At 49.5% G+C, this 19602-nt stretch overlaps 1 protein-coding gene across 2 annotated transcripts in view; it reads right to left on the reverse strand.

The window, feature by feature from the left end:
• ZNF697 (zinc finger protein 697) overlaps positions 1-15307 on the reverse strand; it is a 30129-nt gene extending 14822 nt beyond the window's left edge. Inside the window, exon 1 of one of the 2 annotated variants that reach the window (XM_037498616.2) lies at positions 15279-15307. The gene's annotated coding sequence lies outside the window, so the exon portion shown is untranslated. Of the gene's footprint in view, positions 1-3321; positions 3468-15278 lie in introns of those variants that run through there. The other variant, XM_037498617.2, reaches the window with a different exon arrangement.
• Between the last annotated feature and the right edge of the window lie 4295 nt (positions 15308-19602).

Here is a 19602-nt window from a genome sequence, read left to right on the forward strand (position 1 = left end):
AGTACGTAGATAGTTGGATGGGGCTGTGTGTGTGTGTGCTGTGGAGGACAGTAGGGAACGCTCAAGATTAATCTTAATTAAAAAGCCACACAGATAGAATGAGTATACAGGCACAGCAGGGAGAGATGCAATTTAATCACTTATTTCAATGAAGGACAAACTGAAAAAAAAAAAAAAAAGACAGATTTAGAACACACAGTTGCGTCTATGTGGGGTATGCGAGTTGTTAACCAACAGCTTTGTTCTGGGAGAGCTGATGCTGGAATCCCGTGCTTAGCTAACCAGATGGGGCCAGGTGACCTTTTCCAACCCAGATGATTCTGTGCTCATATTTCCACTGGAATGAACAGTCCTCGAGAGAACATTCATCACAGCAAATAGGGAGAGCGGGTTGTTGGAACAAAAAGGTTTGGGGCATACATCACCCCAATCTCCCACTGCAGATTTAACAGAAAAAACTGCTCTTCCAATTCTTGGCCCAAAATAACTGTTTGGCTGATGTTGATGAAGAGCGGCTGCATGTTCCAGCCCAGTTCATTTCGGTGGCGGGTAAGTGACACTTGTGCATCTAATCTGCCACGGTGCCTTCCGACGAGGCAGCAGGGATAAAAACGTAGAGACGTTTCCCGAGGCTTTCGCTCTCCTGCCTGATTCAATTTTAGACTCCATAGCTAGACTGTTTTCAATATAAAGTCAAACATTAACGTGCACTTAAAAACACCTTGTGAAATACACATATCTGTGTTACTCTTCCTAGGACACTGTGAGACACATCCAGTTTCTTCCACAACGGTGACAAAAGTGTCAAGAAAAGAGAGAGCAGAGAAACCTGTCAGTCCAAAACTTGAGCTGTCTCCATCAACCAGCGTGTGGGGACCTAATCTGAACCCCAACGCAAACACACTTCAAAAACAAAGACATCTGCTACTAAGGAATGGTTCATCTTTTAAGGTCTCGGTATTAGGTTTACAGTTTACAGTTTTTCTATCTTTAAGAGATACGTAATGAAAGATTCACAGATGAAACAGTATGTCTGGAATTCGCTTCATTTGAAATGATATGTCTGGAATTCCAGGAGAAAGGGGCGTGGAGAGGGATACAGATACAAAACCGCCAAATACCAATCACCACTGAAGCCGGGGGGCGGGGGGTGCAGACGTGGTTGTATTTTATGGCTCTACCTTTGTGTTTACCAGAAAACTTAGTAATAAGGAGTTTTAGAATGGAAACCAAAACACACTTTTTTCCTGAGATTTAACGTTGATTATATTCATTTAAATTCTGAGCCAAGCATAAGGAAGTGGCAGAGCCTTCCAAAGGAGCGGCCTGCTTTTACAAAGTATGCCAAGTCAGGAGCAATTACAATGCTTAATAGTGAATGGTGCCCCAGAGGATCAGAGGGAGAGGCAGTGAGGTCAAACGACTCTAAAGAAGCTTCAATTGGATGTTTTTGGGTCTTTCTTTCCTTTTTTTGGGATTTAGAGGAACAGTTGTTCTATCCAAAATGGAATCCAAAATGAAAGTTTCCACTTTCATCTACCTTCCCCTTTCCAAGCCTTTAAAGGGAGATGATGCCAAGGCCAGTGCTTGTTTATCTGCACATCAACCCAACAACTCAACACACAAGATCACAGGGGATCGGTCTCCCTGGGGGTTCGGGTCAAGGAAAGTCTGCAAGAGAAACGGGTGTTCCCCAAGCAAGTCAAACAGGCGAAAGGATGGATGGTCCAACAGATCGCGGGATTGGTCACTCCCAGAGTGATCTTCTAAAGAGGGTGAAAAATGGAAGGCGGTGTGTAGATAAGAGCAAAGACAAGACTCTCGCCTTTTATGAATATGTGGTCCCCGTGAGATGGTCCTGTTGAGATGAACCCCGGGCAGGAACAGAATTCTTCAACTAGCTAAAAAGGAGAACTTTTAAATTTAGGTAGTGTCCTTCCAGAGAAACTCTGACGATGCCATCCAAATTTATTCACAGCACATTCCAGACAGAAGAGCCAAAGGGATTGTGTTACCACTTCTTGTTGGGAACCAAGAGCTCGCAGATATTTTCCTGTAGCCGAGGGTGCACAGGCAGACTCAGCCACCGCACAGCATTCACCCAAGCAGTGATGCATCTGTCTTGAGAAGGAGGTCATAGTGCCCAGGGCCCCTCCATTGCTGGACTCACCACTCCCAAGTCATTTCCGGGCAGCAGCACTGTACACGCTTGTGAGTAGAATAATGGTGTTTTTCTTGGGCTTGGGTTCCTAGCCCAAGGGTCTTCAGAGGCCATGAACTCCCTGAAACCTCATGTGAATGTGTCTATAGAAACATTCTTCTGAGCAGAAGCCCCTAAGTTTGCCTGAACTCTGAAAGGATGCATGGCACAAAAAACAAAGCTGGCAAAAACCATCATATACCACAGCGTATATAGTTATGTGGCAGTTGTACGCCTGCACACAGCATTTCCGACATCATCCCAAGTGGCTGGGGATGGAGAGTAAGAGACAGACAGCACCTTAAGTCACTGGCATCTCAACTTTTTATTCCCATCCCCTTTCTACTCAAGGAAACCTTTCTTCGGGGGCTGGCGGAAGACAGAAGACATTGACAATGGGTCCAATATCAGACAGCAGCATAGACAAAATATCTGTCAATTTCACAGCCGGGTGAGAGCAGAATGAGGAACCAGCCAAGGCAACCTGCCAGCTCTGATTTGATTTCATCCAGGTCTCTATTTTTACAGATGAGTCAGGCGACAAAGGCCCAGGAAGGTTAAGTGAACTACTTGTGAATACATCAGCGAGACGCAGACAGAAGCCTAAGTCACTGGCATCTCAACTTTTTTAGCCCAGTTGCCTTTCTACTCAACCCAACAAAGCTGACACATCTACACGGGCTGCTGGCTCTACCCCACACGGTTAATTCATCCTTGATTTACTTCCTAATCACATGTGCTACGTGGCAGGTGCACTGCCCGGAGCGAGCCGCTCTTCTAGCCTCTAACGTGCCGCCTCTCCGGGATGTAGCTCATTTATCCAGGTCTGACCCAGGCTTTACGGCTGCCATCAGCTGCTTACTCGGGCAGGGAGTCAAAGCACATTCATCAAGTCATAACCCACCCAGGACACAAACTGCTTTGTGAGTTAATCCGTCTTTTCTCAAGGCAGAAAGAATTAAGATCTGGCCTAAGTCCCCAGCTCCTTCCTAACAAATCTTCAAAGTGTTTGCAAAGCCTGCAAATAACAGCATGGAAACACCCAGGTGGAGAAAGGGGTTCCAGGAGTAAAACAAAACCCTTTGACAGAAGGGGCGCCTCAGACATACTGGCACACTTACCGGCAAGCACAGAAGGGCAGCCCCTTGGTCCTGAGAACACAGCGGCTCAGATCCAACCTCTTTTCTGGTCCATCTTTCTGCTCCTGCTTTAATAGCTTTGCACTCCCTGTGTGGGAGGCGGCGCAGAAGTGGGCCAGCGGGCAGGGCAGCCGTCTGCAAGCTAAATTTTGCTGAACAGGCTATATCCTCAGATAATGAGAGACTCTCACGATTTTTGGTGAAAAATTTCTTTCAAGAACCCCTCCTCTTACCTGTAAGCCAATGAGGACCAGGGAAGGTAAGTGCCATGTGTGAATTCACAAGGTGGGGAGTTGTTAGTGGCGGGTGTGAGCCACCACTCAGGCAGCCCCCTTCCTTTTAAGTGCAAGCCCCTGCACCAGACCCTCCCGGTGAGCCTGTCATGTTGAAGGGTTTAGCGCTCTGGCTTCACTGAGCCATTCAAGGAGGCCACCCTTTCTTCCTGTTTTTTTGTTCCCTTCCAGACTCCTGCTGATTTTTTTCCTATTGTGATTTTAATTATTTTCTCTCTAAAAATTGTAGAAAATATTCTTCGAGCTTAACTTCATGTGATACTCAAAAATGGTCTCTGATTTAACAGGTTTTGGAATATCCACTTGATCTCAGAGTAAACAGACATCTTGTTGGTTAGGAAAAAAACCACAGTTGTGTGAATCAATGTTGACTTAGCAGAGTGTTGTGGTAAACATTTAATAAGCCCAGGACCTTGGAACAACACCGGAAAGAAAAATCATCAGTCGGAAGAGAGAGAGAACAGAGGAGATAAATCCCATGAAGCATCAGCCTGAAGAATTCATTCTGATTATGCTACTTCACTTTAAAAGATTCTTTAGAGATATTTTTTCATCAGAACTACAAAACGCCCTCATTAAAAACGGAGACTTTTTCTTCTTCAGAATCTCTTTTTAATGCTTAAAGCCAATGACCAGACTATATTTCATTTTCTTCTGCAGTGCTAGTTTGACCGAATGAGTCTTAGAGCCTGCAGGAAGTGGAGGGGCAGGGGCCAGGGAGCCTTTTAAATTCTGACATCACCACCAGACATCAGTTGTCCAGAAAACACTGGGGCCTCCCAGGTGTGCACTGGCTTTGCAGCTAATACATTTAGTGAGTCAGTCTCAGCTATAATTTTCCACCTTCCGGATCCAGTGATCTTTTCTCCTTTGAGCTCGACACCAACACCGCGAAGTACTTGGCACATCAGGAAATTCAACAAATGACATCCAGATCCTTGAGACCTTCCTTCGGGAATTCTCTTTTCTTGGCCTCTGTGATCTTATTCTTACTACCCTGACTCCTCTTAACTTCCAAAACAGGTCAACCTGAAAAGTTCTTCTTTATATTTCTTCTCCTTGTCCCCTGGATCATTTCACCCCTTCTCCGAGGTTTTCTTTTTTATAATTATGATTTTTATTTTCATTCTCTGGTATGTCTTTTTTTTTTAATTGAGGCAAAATTGGTTTACAACATTGTATGTGATCACATACATGTCCTCACACGGCTCCCACCACCGAGGCCCCAGAGTCCACCACAGGCCACTGTGTCCCTCTCCATCCCTCCATACCCCTTCCCCTTCTTATAGCCTAGACTCCATACTCGATTTTCTGGGATCTGTTGTTCATCTGACTCTGTGTTGTGTTTCTCTATATTCCACATGCAAGTGAAATCATCCAGTATTTCTCTTTCTCCTTCTGACTTATTTCACTTAGGATCACCCCCTCTAGTTCCATCCATGTTGCTGCAAATGGCAAGAGTTCATCTTGTTTCAAAGCTGAGTAGTAGTCCATGTGTGTATAGACCACATTATTCTAATCCACTCCGCTCTTCTTGGGCCCGTAACTTGTTTCCATAACGTGGCTGTTGTAAATAGGGCTGCCATGAACATAGGCGTGATATATGCCTTTGCTTAGTATTTTTGCATTTTTCAGGTAGATAACTAGGACTGGAATTGCTGGATCCTATGGTAGGTCCATTCCTAGTCTTCTGATTAAACTCCACATTGGTTTCCGGAGGGGCCGGGCCTGTCTGCATTCCCACCAGCGTACCCGGGGCTCTCCATCCCTCACCAGCCTAGTGGGTTCCTGATCTGGGCCACTCTCACAGGTGAGATGGTATCTCATTGTGGTTTTGATTTGTATTTCCCCGATAAGAGCTGATGGGGAAACAAAAGTAAGTAGAAACAAATGGAGTGACATCAAACTAAGAAGCTTCTGCACAACGAAATAAACTATCAGGCAAACAAAGACACCCAACGAAACCAGAACGGGAGAAAATATTTGCACCTCATACAAAGCGCTCGTGTTAATCCAAGATCTACAAAGAACTCGTGTAACTCAACAAAAAGAAAACAACATAACCCAATTTTAAAAGGGGCAGAAGAACTAAATAGACACTTCTCTAAAGAAGACATGCTGATACACTTCTCCCAGTTTTAAATAAACACCTCCTCTGTCCAGACCTCGGGAATGTAAACCTCCTGCCCCAACCCCACCTGTGCTGCAGGTGCATACCTCTAAGGACGGCACCTGAGGCGCCCTAACAGTCCCTCCAGCCCCCCAGTCCAATGGGGAACAGCATGTGTTGGGGCATCAACAGACCTGGCTTCAAATAGCCGCCTGCCATCGCGACAGTCTGCGTTTCCACATCCGTCCAATGGGAAAGACACACTAGTTACCTTGAAGGCAGTTGTAATGACAGAAAGTGTTTCCATTGGAGAGGAATCTGGCCCTGGTCATTTTGAAGAACATTACTTCTCTCCCTAATCTGGGCTCCAAATCAGCCCCCACAGGCCCTTTCAGTTCATACCTCTTGTCCCTACTCACAGCCTCAAAACCCTGCAGTCAACTTTGACCCTGCCCTCACCCCTTTCAATCAAACCCACACTGGGTCCTTCCTTTACCTTCTCTTTTGTTCCCTTTCAGCTGCAGGAGACACTAGTCCCTGTCACATGCACCTTCCAGCGCTGATGGCTCAGTCTTAAAACACAATTGCTGGGCCATGTGCTCCCTGCTCTGCCTCCAGCACTGTCTCCAGAGAAACAGAAACTCCCGAGTCCTCAACAATGTAGCCCCGAGCTCTCTTACCTCTCCCTGACCTCAGTTAAAAAAGAGTTGCTTAAAACCCCCTAGAAGGCACCCTGTGTTTTTCCTCTCTTGCCAGACTGTTCCTCCTCAGAGACAGCAGGGCAGCGCTGTGTGTCCTGTTAATAGCTCAGGGTCTGGATTCAGGCCACCTGTGTGGATCCAGGCTCCAGGGTGGGACCTGAAGCAAGTTGCCCAACCTCTTTGGGTCTCAGTGTTTTCAACTACAAAATGTAGAAATCACTGGATCTACTTCAGAGGATTACTGTAAAATCCTCAGAAAAATCATTATCATTTTACAACGCATGGCTCTTTAAGGTCATACCGTATCTTCTTATCTTATGCTGCCTATTATTTGTTATTTTATTGCTGTTGTTGTTATTATTACTATTGGCTCTATCAACCCACCATTCCCAACCCAACTGCAAGCTCCTGGTGGGGATGCATTATTTTATTCCCTTTGGTGATTCCCTAGATAAGAAGCCCTCAATTATTTCTTGAAATGGATAAAATTAGGTGTAATTATTTCTCTCCCTCAGAATCAAAAAAGAACTAAGAAGGTCAGCGGATCCAGTGATGTGGCTGAGATCACGTCAAGTAAGACAACACCAGGGAAACTGCCTCCTCTCAAATTGGATCCAGGAGGCTGTCAGCACCAGGAGCAGAGCATGCTTGATTATCCTGCTACACTGGTGGGCATGATAGAAAGTGGTGATTAACTTCAAAAGCCAGACAGATAGAACATTCTCAAAGGAGAATCCTGCATCCCTTGCCCAAATGCCAGCATTTCTTGTTTGCCTCAAACAGTCCAGCCTGTGACCTCCCTCCACAATGGAGCTTTTAACACTCAGGTCAGCTGTGCAGAGAACAGAGGTGTCACAGAGGGGTGTGTGAATGTGTGTGCACCCCTGTGTGTGCGCCCCTGTGTGTGCGCACACGCTCAAGTGTGTTCGCGGTTGGAAATGCTACTGGTCGCTGCAGGTCCCCCCGCAGAACTGCCTCTCCGCCGCCCTGTGTGGGAGGCAGGCATTAGGGACACACAAGCAGGAGATAATTTCTACTAAACATGAAGAGAAGAGAGAGTAAACTTCCATCTGAGTAGATACAGACATAGTGAGTTTTCAAGGATCTTATGTTTTGTTTTGTTTCCTTAATTCTCTTCTCACTTACAACCACCCCCAGTCAGGGAAATCCTTTCCTAAGCAATAAGCTATGTGATAACATAAGCTCTTGAAGGAGTTTTTGAAAAGAGTTCATGCCCTATGGGAAGTAGGTGATCAGAAATCTTTATCGAATGACCAATTCAATCAGTAAACAGTGGCAGCACCTGATTTTAAAATGGACCAATAATCTAAATGGACACTAAGCCAAAGAGATACAGCTGGCAAATATTATAGGAATAGATGCTCATTATCATAACCTGAGGAACTGAAAATTAAAAATTAGGCACCTATACACTTATTAGAATGTCAAAAAATCCAAAAACGACTACCCCAAATGCTGGCGAGGAAATGCAGTGGCGGGAGGCTTGTTCTGCGCTGTAAGAGCGCCAAGGGCCCAGCCAGTTTGGAAGACAGTCTGACAGTTCCTTATGACACGAAGCGAACTCGCCCCATACAACCTGGCGCTTATGCCCATGAGTTGAAAACTTCAGTTCACCCCACAAAAACCTGCATGGCTTTCTTCATGAGAACAAAACTTGCAAGCAACGAAGATGTCCGTCAGTAGATGAATGGATAACCTGTACTGTATCCAGACACTGGAATGTTATTCAGAGAAAAAGAAAAGATCTACTAAGTCACGGAAAGACATGGAAGAGATTTAAATGTGCATCCCTAAGAAAAAGAATCCAATCTAAAAAGATTACACATTGCGTGATACCAACTACAGGACATTCTAGAAAAGAGTGAGCTAGGGAGATGGCAAACAGAGCGGTGAATGCCAGAGGTTGAAGGGTGAGAGAGAGAAATTGGCAGACCAGACAATTTTTAGGGCAGTGAAACTATTCTGTGTGATGCTCTAACCAGGGAAACACATCATCCTACCAAGACGTACAAGGCGCATGACCAGCATGAGAGCTCTGACGTATACCACGGACCCTACGTGATGACCTAGGTCAACACAGGCTCATGGATGATAACAAGGAAGGGGTGTTGATAGGGGGAGACCTGGCATGGGTGGGGGGCTATCTGGGAGTGCCTGCACTTTACCCCCAGTCTTGCTATGAATCTAAAACTGCAGAACAGCACTGTTTACAATAGCTAAGCTTCGGAAACAGCCCAAATGCCCAAAAATAGATGACTGGATCAAGAAGATGTGGTCCATATACACCATGGAATATTACTCAGCATTCAAAAAAGATAAACACATGCCATTTGCAGCAACATGGATGGCGCTGGAAGGGATCATGCTCAGCGAAATAAGCCAGAAAGAAAAAGAAAAATACCGGGTGGTCTCACTCATAGCAGGAATCTAGAAAACTTAAATAAGGGACCAGGAAAATGAATAACTATAAGAAAGTGAAAATCAAAATCAACAAACAACTATGAACCAGAGACACTCTATGGGGGGTGGGGGTGGGAGGGGAGGGACTGGGGTCAAAATAAGGGAGTTGCAACTGTATGGGGAATATAAAAATAAAATTTATTTAAAAAAATAAAAATAAATAATACAACTCCTACTGTTTTACTTTCCCAAGTCAACTGATGAAACTAAACTATTAATTTAAAAAATAAACTTGATTAAAAATTGAAAAAAATAAAATAAATAAAAACAAATAAATAAGCAAACAAATTTAAAAAAAATAAAACTGCTGTACAAATAAAGTTTATATTTAAAAAATGACATCCATTGCAAATCATTCCCCAGCTTGAGTGGTACAGAAGCATAAACCCTTCGCCACACCTCATCGTAAAAAACCGACGTGCCATCCTATCAAAAAAGCATCAAAATGCAATGTTTTAAAATCGAACACATTTATCCAACAAGCAGTCACTGAACACTGATGACATTTAAATCCATTGCTGTCAAAAACATCTATTGCTGCTGGAAGTCACTGGCAAGACCTACCAGAGGGGCTGTTTTTTTTTTTTTTTTTTAATCTAGGGGAAAGTGATTCTTTGAAATTCCAAAGGCTCCTGCATGAGCAGGAGGGAAAAAGAGCCAAGGATGGACGCGTTCTTCCTCGCGTCTTATTAATAAAACCTCAAAAGAATAGATGGTGCTTGGTAACTGCTGGTGAGACCCTAGCAACGTTCTCTTTCTCATCCTGATCCCGCCCCTGCCAGTGATGGTTCATGCCTGATATCTCCATGTTTAGTCATTACCAGTTCACTGTCAACTCAGCCCCCAAAGCCCATCCCATGGCAGGCTGGGTTTGGACGCACAGTCCCCACCACACGCGGGGAATCGTGAACATTCCAGCACATGGTGGAGGCTCACTCAAGATTGAAAATGCCGCTCTGAATAAAGGAGCCGTTTTCCCTGGCGGCACCCAGCGGCCTTCCCAGGCCAAGTGTAGCCCCTGCAGCAGGGATGTGGACACTCCCGCAGTCCCAGCCCACCTGAGTACAGTCTGGGACTGGAGTGGGCGCCAGCACAGCACCAACCTGCCAAACAAATGGGGATCCCAAGGTGTCCTGTGCGCCTTTAAGACAAGGAGCATGCTTACAGCAACCCAGGGCACACTGCCTTTATCCAGAGGCTTCCAGAGTGCTGTGTGGCTTTGAGGTCAGGGATAAGGAAGGCACAGTCAGCCTGGGGAGCTGGGTTCACTCTTGCCTGGGGCAAAAGCCTTTTCCACCTAAGGAGAACAGGCTGCTGATCTTTTAATACCAGATTCAATAAGGCTCAAATCCATACCCCACAGAAACCGTGCTACCCTCTTAGAGGTAAAAGCGCAATGCATCACCTTCCGTCTTCACCCCAGCCTTTCTTCGCCCCAGCCCCCCACTTATCTGCAAAGGCAGAAACCCAGTTTGATTTACTCAGATGCACAGCAAAAGGCATCCCCTAGAAGACAGGGAGAAGGCAGCCCAGAGCAAGGGCTAGGAACCTGACAGCACCCCTCTCCCCCCCATGCACCTGCTATTAATAAAAACCATAATCAGGTAGCACTGATGTTGGTCGAGGTCAAAACGCTCAGTGACACACAGCGTTTGCTCCCAGCCGCGCTTGCCTCTCTGGGCAGTCACTGAAAGGATGAACATTTACTAAGAGAACGAGCTTTCTGATCCTGATCCTGCCCCTGCCAGTGATGTTTCCTGCCTGATTTCTGCATGTTTAGTCATCACCAGTTCACTGTCAACTCGGCCCCTGAAGCCCACCACACAGCAGGCTGTGTTTGGACAAACAGTCCCCACCATATGCAGGGAATCGTGAATATTCCAGCACATGGGGGAGGCTCACTCAAGTTTATCGATGTTAGGAAGACACCGAGCCCCAGAGACTTCAGACAATAGTAACGATTAGAGGGAAGGTTGAGTGTGGCTGGGAGTGACCAAGAGGGTGATGCAGAAGGGGCGAGGCCTGGTCTGGAGGGAGACACAGAAAGAATTCTCTTTTCTGGGGAAAAAAGAAAAAAGAATTCTAGGAATAGTTCTGTGCCCCAAGGGCTTTCTAACTCACGGCCATGGAGCTCAAGGGCATGAAAATAAGGTGTCTATGAAAAACCAGCTCTCTCAGAATGAGAGTCACTAGGGTGAATGCAGAAAGTGAGCAATGTTCTCAGGAGGATGAATTCTGGAAAGTAGATGTCCTCAGAGGACGAGGGAGGAGGGCCCGGCAGCTCTCCCGGGGAGACAGACACATCCATTGTGAGCGGGGCTGGGAGTCGAGAAACGGAAATTCCAGTCTCTCTCCAGTCCAAAAGCTGAGATTTGAAGCAAGTGTCTTCACTTCCCCCAAGTGCCGACTTCTTCATTTTTAAAATGGAGATATTGTGTGAATCACCAAACCTAGGCAACACATGAGCACTATCTGGTTATTCCCCAGTGGAAGCATGAAAAGTATCCAGTTAAAGATACACAAGAGGACCACAAAATTGCAATGTCTTGGAGGAAGTGAGATTCTGATCTGCCTTGCATTTCTGCACGCTACATTCTAGTCGTGGCAGAGGGTATCACTATAAAAATCAAAACGACTGGGTGGATATCACTGGCTTAGTTGCAAATAGCAGAACAGCCCATGCTACTTTCTAGAAAACACACTGCAGGAAACAGCCAACTGCTTCGGTCCAGAGCATGAGAGAAGCCAGCGGTCACTCACCCGGCATGAGCCCAGTCTATAACCTGCTCGCAGGATTTGAAAGCCTAGGGCGACGAAGAACCCATTCAGGAAAGTGTTATTGAATAACTCTATACTAGACACCATGGGAGATCCCTGTAGGGTCTCTCAATCCAGGCAAAAAGGAAAAGCTTCCACATGCCATGGCGAGATGCTTCGGACTCCACTGCATGAATCCTCACAGGTCTACGAGAAAGGCTTCCAGACAAGGGAGACAGGCAGGGCGAAGGCAGGAGGTGGAAGAAGATGTATGTGTTCTTTCTATCCATCCGGTCATTCCTTCGTTTCATCTTGTTTTCAAATAAACATCCTCTGTGCACCGGCGAGGTACAAAGCAGGGGCGGAGAGCGCCTTCCCCCTCCAGGGGGTTCCAGTTTGAAGGGGAGGAAAATGCACAGTTCAGGGTCACGAGCAGACCACAGATGTGTGTGAGCCCAAGGATAAGAACCCCACGTGGGTGAGGCTAACTCTGACGGGGAGATCTGGGGAGGTCCCTACCAGGGTGCTGCATGAGCGAGGCGAGGATTTGGAGAAGGTAAGCGGGCAGCGGGAATGGCCAACAAGCATGGAGTTCAGCCTGACGCCATGGAGACCCCGGTACAAGGCCATCACCGCGTCCCGGAATGGGGAGCTGTTTGCTACAAGAATCCACAGGTACTGAGGCTGGCTCAGGTCCAAGGGAGGCCAGAAGCAGGCAGGTAGGCGCTGGATGGAACCATGAAGGGTTTGGAACGCCAGACTAAGGGGTGAGCTTCGTGGATGGCACAGACCACATGCTACAGAGGGCACAACAGCCGTGGCTCTTCACATCCAGGCGCTTGAGGGCACTGCAGCTTCCCCCCCCCCCCCCCCCGCCAGCAGGCAAAATCTTCCTTGGCTCCATTCACCATCTCCGTAACTAACTTTTTCTCTTTCTCTTTCCCTTAACTGGATGCTAGAATTAGGCAAACGTGTAGAAGCTGAGGAAATCCAAAGAAATTTTTTTTGGAGGGGAGGAAATGAGATGCAACTCCACCAGCTTAGTCATACCAACGGCGGTGAGGTCATCCTTGCCACTGCAATTCAGCTGCATAAATCGGCTGCTTTTCCTGGGTCTGATTGTTTCCATTGGCCCTCGCAGCCCAGTGGGTTTGTGGTATTTTTCTTTATAATTAACACCCATCAGGTATCAGCCTCATAGTGCGCCCATCACCAACCCACCTCTATGCCACCCCACAGGCCATCGTGCTGCCTCTCCTCTTTGTTCTTCCTACTTCCCCAACCCTCCCTCCCCACCTCCTTGGTGTGCCAGTTCTGTAGTCAGCTATCAAGGGTTAGTTTTTCAACCTGTCCTTATCTGACTATTAATTTAGTTACTTTATGTTCCACACATTCGTGACACCATCTGCTATTTATCTTTCTCCTTCTGCCTTATTTTGCTTAGCCTAGTCCTTTCTAGCTCCATCCATGTTTCCACCAATGGCAAGAGTTTATCATTTTTGCTCACTGAGTAATATTCCACTGTGTATACACCCCACCACATCTTCTTTACCCTCTCATCTGAGCTGGGGCGCTTGGGTTGTTTCCATCCTTTAGCTATAGCAAACACTGCTGCAATTAACACGGGAGTGCAGGGTTCCTTCCAAATTGTTGTTCTTATTTAGGGTTCTTATTTGTTGGTATTTTAGGGATGGGAGCCTAGGAGTGGGATTACTGGGCATATGGCAGATCCATGTTTAATGTTGTGAGGCACTTCCACACTTTCTGTAAGGGCTGGACCCCTCTGCATTCCGGCCAGCAGGGTGGGGTCTCCTGGTCTCCACATCCTCACAGGCACTTGCTGCTTCTGGTCTTTTCAACGTGTAGCCCAGTAGTTTCTGAAGGTCCATTATGTTTCCCTTTCTGTAAACTAAAGAGTAGCCTGACTTCCCACTGGTGACCTTCATTTGCTCTGGAACTGTCTTATTTCCTTTGGGTTCCAGCTGAACTGCGAACATCAAATTCCCCCCCCCCCAAAAAAAATCTCCACCGCTCCCCTCCACCCCCCCCTACAGCCAGTACCTTCCAACTCAAAATCATCTGAATTCACAGAGTCTTTCCCCTTTATTTCACTGCCCTCCAACCCTCAGCCTGGACTGCTGGGGTGTCCCCCACATACACACTCCACTCTTCTCTCACTTCAAGGGACTCACCTCTCCTAGACAAGCCAGCTTTGCCCCCCTACAGGTCACTTCTACAAGGTGCATCCCCTATTCCCATTAGTGTGGGTCCCCGAAGTTGCGTTTTGCAAGATTCACTTGGCTCTTAAAATGTATTCCACACTAACTGATATGCACCTAAATAATAACCATATGCTGGTGTGTAAGAGGAGGTACACACTCGGGTACAGCAGGCAAAAAGTGGGGGTGTGTGTGCAGGGGAAGAGACAGGAGAAACAGAGGCCCCTCGGGCAAGCGAGTTGAGTTCCACTTGGGTCGAGTTCAGAACTGCCCGCTCACCCATCACGGCTCCTTAAAGACTATTACCTCGCCAGCCATTACCCAACCGCCTTCACCACCCCCTCGGCCCCGCGGGGGAGGCGCCGCCGGGGGCGCAGAGCGTTCGAGAACCCCACAGGTGAAGGGCAAACCTGCTCCCCCGGGAGAGCGCGCTGCATCCCCGGGCTGGGCTGGGCGAGCGAATCACTCCTGGGGAGGGCGACTAGGAAAAAGGAACGTCCCAGAGGGAGGGGGAACCCGACTCCCCCGGCCTGGCCCTCGTGGACACTGGCCGTGGGCACACTCGTGGGGCGCCCCCACTGGCGCGGCTCCGCCCCGCCCCCAGCCTGCTCCGCGCTCTCCTGGGCACTTGCGCTTCGCGCAGAGCCTCGGCTCGCGGTCCAGGGGCTGCGCATCCTCCCCGGGCCGCGGGAGCCGCTCGCCCCACCGCCCGCCCCCCGGCAGCCTCGGCCTGCGGGGCTGGGGAGCCCACCCGAGCGAAACGGCGACCCCTCCAGGGCAGAGCGCCCCTGCGCATCTCCACCCACCATCATTGTGCCATTCGCCGGGTCTCGTGGCACCCGAGCCGCTGGCCTGGGGGGGCCGGTGCTGGAGCGGGGGGCGCGGGGGGCGCGCGCTTAACGGGGACCTCTCCGGGCAGCCCCCGGCCGCACCCCCGGAGCCCGCGCTCGGCCGGCGCGCGGACTGACAGGGCGAGGGGCGCGCAGCGGGTCCCCGTCGGCGCCGCACACAAAGCCCCTCGCCTCCTCCGCGCCTCGCCAGCCCCTCCCTGGGCTCGGATTTTCCGAGGGTCTCGGATGCCCCCTTCGGTGGTCGGCGGGACGGTCCGACTCCCTCTCCGGCGCAGCCTCCGCGCCAGCGCCCCAGCCTCCTCCTCCCAGCCCTCGCCACGGCGCCCGAGGGGAGCTCAGCCCCGACCGGGGGCCGCGAGGGGACGCCCCGCGCCCCTGCCCCGGGGAGCGCGCCCCGGTCCGATGCGCGGGGCGCAACTTGGCGCAGCCGCCCCCCCGCGCTCGCGCGCCCCATCCCCGCAGCGGTCGGGTCGGGGCGCGATCCGCGGGTGCCGGGCGGCAGGGGCCCCCCCTGGCCGCGCTCTTACCTGCGCGCAGCGGGCGCGGCGAGGAGCGGGGGGCCCCAGCGCCCCGGCGAGCCCCGCGCCGCGTCTGCCCGGGTGCGGGGCGGCTGCAGCGGCCGGGGCGGGTGGCGGACTGGCTGGCCGCCCGGCCGACTCCTCGCTGGGGCTTCCTGTGGGGCTGGACAAAGGACATTTCCTGGGAGGAGCGGGGAATGTTCCCAGCATGCCTCGATTTGTAGTTCCCGTGGACTTCCTGCCGCCGCCGCGGGCACCCGGAGGTAGCTCCGGTCAGCTGGGGACCCCAGCGCCGGGGGGGACGCGCCCCGCCTTCCCTGAGCGCCCCGGGGCCCGGGCGGCGGCGCCTCGCGCCCTGGGCGCACGCGGAGCCGGCGCTGGGGGCGCGCAGGTCCCGCCCGGGCATCGCGCTCCGCACCGGCCCTGGTGCCTCAGCCGGGCGGGGTGGCCGGGGTGGGTGTGCTGAGGGGACCCCGCGGGGGAGCGGCCTGGCCGCCTTTGGACAGGAGCGAGCCTGGGGAGGGTTCGCCTTGGGTTGGCTTGATTTAAAAATAGACTTTCTTTTCCTGTTGCCTTTTCTTTTTTTAAGACCGCTGGAATCCTGCCGGGGGCGGATTGGAGAACTTGACTGCTCCCCAGGAATCCAGGTTCCTTAAAATCCTGGCGCTGCATCCTTGATACCCGAAGAGCGGGTGGTTTCCAGACCCTGACCCTTCCCCGTGCCGCCCTCTGAGGTTGGCCAGATCCCAGGCATCTTCTGAAGAAAGGCTCTTGGAGGAAGAGATTGAAAACTAGACCCATGGATTCACTTTTGGACGCGCAAAACGGGCTCCGTGCGCTGCTACTTGGGGAGCGCGCTGGGCTCTGCTTCTCTGTGCCTCCTTCTCCTTGAGGCTTCAGTCTCCTGGGCCCCACGAACAGACGTGATGGCCGCTGTGTAGGGAGCGGGTGGGGGTGCTGAGGCGGGTGCAGACCCAGCCTGCCAAGTCCGGAGCACCCTTCACAAATTCCTGGCTAATTCTGGAGCTGCACACCCAGGACCCTCGTGGGAAACTCAAGGGAGAGCCCCATAGAGACCTCGAAGTTGTGTTCCCTCCCTAGGAGAGTCATCAGAATGGAATGGGGGGCTGAGAAAGGGGCATTTCTAGAATGTTCCCAATGTGCCTGAAAAGCCATCAGAAATCACCCATCACCCATCCTTGGCCTCTCACATTTCCAGGACAAACGGTGCCAGCATGTGGACAAGGGTTTGGTTTATATGTAGGAAAAATGCAGCCTCATTTCTGCCATAGTTCTCTTTCCCTGAAGCGCCCTCCCCACAGGGACATGATGGGCTGCACTCATTTAAGGTGTAGAATTCATGAGAAACGTGCAGATGTGATCACCTACCTCCCCAAAGCTCCTGGTGCACCCCACTCCTGACTGCACACTTCAATTAGAATATTTGCATTCTCTGGACCCTGCCTGTTGCTGCTCCTACCCTATTGCAGACTGGTAACTTCTAGTTAACTCCCCGTACCAAAAAAAAAAAAAAACAAACAAACAAAAAAAACAACAACACACAAAACCCACAACAAAAAACAATTGATCATCCTTGTTTGGCAAATCCAGCAAGTTCTTCTGCCACGCCCCGGTTGAGGCTATTTCTCTGCATTGCCTGGAATACAGTACATTCTCCTCCTGCATTCCTGACATCAGCTCTGGATACTTAAAATTTCACCTTTATCTGCAGCCTGCACTCAACCTGTCCCTACTCCTTTGTTTCCTACCCAGGTGAATTAGTTACTTCAACAAAGATTTATTTAACACTCAGTGCTAGTCACCTTGCAAAGGAGATAAAGGATAACAAGATCTTTGCCCAGTAGCTGTGAACTATGTCTTACCCTCAAGAGCCCCAAACTCCAGCTGACATCCCACCGTTGCTACCCTGTGCTTCTGTGTGTGGCAAAGCCCAGAGGTTTGTACTCCCAGAAAATAGTGGGAGAAAATGCAGATTGTACAGCTAATGCGTAAGAATTGATTACGAGGGATGGAAACCCGAAAGAAAGGAAGTAGTGTGAGGAGAATTTTCTGTTTGGTTAGTTGGTTTTTAAGATTGAAAAAATCCTTGGGGGTGTTTAAACACTGATGGGAAAAGTCTAGGAGGGGACAGAGGATGAAGACACAGGGGAGAGAAAGGATAAGGGATTAGACATTCAACACATACTTGCTGAATTAACTCACTCCTGCTACATTGCTGCTGAAGATGTTGAAACTGACATCAACAGAGCATGGGGTCCATCCCAGTCGGCCGGAGAGAATCCCACATGGCGCGCAGACCTCTCCTGTCTCGCCCGCTGCTCCCCTCAGCAGTGTATTTTGTCAGTCTGCCTGTTCTGTTCCCCGCTCTGTCTCTGGTGAATCTTCTCACCCTCCCATGCATCTGGCCTGTACCCTGGTTCTTGTATAAAAAAATAAATAAATCTTTAAAAAAAAAAGAAAAAGAAAGAAAGAAATAAGACCAGGTCTTGGCGCATGCCCAGCCAAGACATGCAGAATCTGAGACAGGAATGAGATTCCTTCCTCCCTGGCCATGCTCCCTCCCATGCCCTTGTCCTTGTGTCCTCTGGGGAGGGTAAGAGACCTGCCGGTGAGAACAGGGAAGAGCCCTCCAGGAGGGTGAGAGGGTAAAGCCTTTTCCAACTTGATAACAGACTCCAGAGGCCAGGTAACTTCCCAGAAGCCTAGACAGCCCAACCTGGAGGTTGGTTGGTTGGTTTATATTAAGCAAATATTTTACCTTTGCTTTTCTTTCCTTCACATGGAGAAAGAACAGGTAACTGGGGTCATCCTCACATTCCTGAAGGAGACTGAGCCTGGGGAGATTTGCCTACACCTTTTAAACGTTTTATCTTCGGAGGACAACCTTCTCTCCCCTTTTTGGCAATAGTATCTTGGGAGAAATAACCTTCTTTCCAGGCTTAGTGCTTGTGGTTTAAGGGGGGCACAGCCCATGTCCACCCCCCCTTCAGTGGCAGGTGCATGATCTATTCCTGCCAACGAGCCTATTTCACTGCTGTGTGGGAAATAAGCCACTAGAGGATGCAGGAGTAAGAAAAGGTGAGAGAGAGAGAGAAGGTGAGAGAGAGAGAGAGACTGGAGCGAGGAGAGCCAGGGGCAGGAGAGAGGACGAGGCACAATTGATTCTTAATGATACTGTTTAATGGAGCTTAAAACCAAGACACCCTTAGACTTTTTAGTTGCACGAGCCAAAACGCGCCCTTTGGGGCTTAAGCTATTTTGAGTTAAGTTCTATCTCTTGCAGCAAAGGAGTTCTATACAGCTGGCATGGAGCGTGGCAGTGCAGGTCCTTAAATGTGCAATTGGCTAGTCGAGGAAGGGTGAGTGTGAAAGGAGCCTCTATACCATGCTGGAGCCTGGAAATGCTCAGGATACGGCAGCCAAAAAAAAAAAACCTGAATGAAAACTCTCAGACCCCAGAATTTCAATGGTGGCATTTCATTTCAGAGATCTTGACTGACAAGTCAGTTGAGGCCGGGCTCTGTGGAAGCAGGGAGGGAGGCGTTACAGTGTGGCTGACCACTGTTCTTTCTGCCTCTAGCCAGCAATCCCAAATGGTCCGGAGAGATACAGGAAGCCATGCCAGGAACGAAAAATGAAATCTTCTCTAGAGTGACAGCAAATGCATGGAGGTGAAAACTGATGACAGGAAAACCTCATGCAGGTTCTGCATCAGACTCCTCCTGCTGTGCCATCCTTGCCCGAGGAAGGGAAGAATTAACCCCGCTCTAAGTAGGGTGACCCTATAATTTATCATTCAAACGGGACAATTTTGAGTGGGAGTTGGGGTGCTATTAATAATTACACCCTAATGACAGTCTAAAGCAGTCACCCCATCCACTAAGACACAATCTTGTAGCAAGGGGCCAATCCATTAGTCCTTCTCACCCCCAGTTAATTGTTTCAAATTGCCCTTAGGCAAGGCCAAGATGGCAGCCATTAAGCTGGATACTGGAAAATGAGTCAGGCTTTCCTTAGAAGCCTCAGGCCCGGACACAGAGGTTAGGTGAATACCATGCCTCTGAAGGGCAATAGCAAGGGGGTGACACTTGCTAAAAAATAACAAAGAATAGAGCGGTTCAGTCCCAAGAAGAGAGAGTGTGCCCAAGTTCCATCACAGGTTATTTTGTGGAAGAAAACAGTCAATAAGAATCTTTCTTGAAAGTTAAAGTGGAGATTGCTAAGTGGACCAAAGAACTCAGCTTCGGCAGGGCAGGTAACAATTGCTCCTACCAATGAGCAGAATTGAACGCTTCCTACAGGCAGCCTCCCT

Source organism: Talpa occidentalis, unplaced genomic scaffold (genome assembly GCF_014898055.3).
Source record: "Talpa occidentalis isolate TD23 unplaced genomic scaffold, MPIMG_talOcc4v2.1 talOcc4.9, whole genome shotgun sequence".
Lineage (NCBI taxonomy): Eukaryota > Metazoa > Chordata > Mammalia > Eulipotyphla > Talpidae > Talpa > Talpa occidentalis.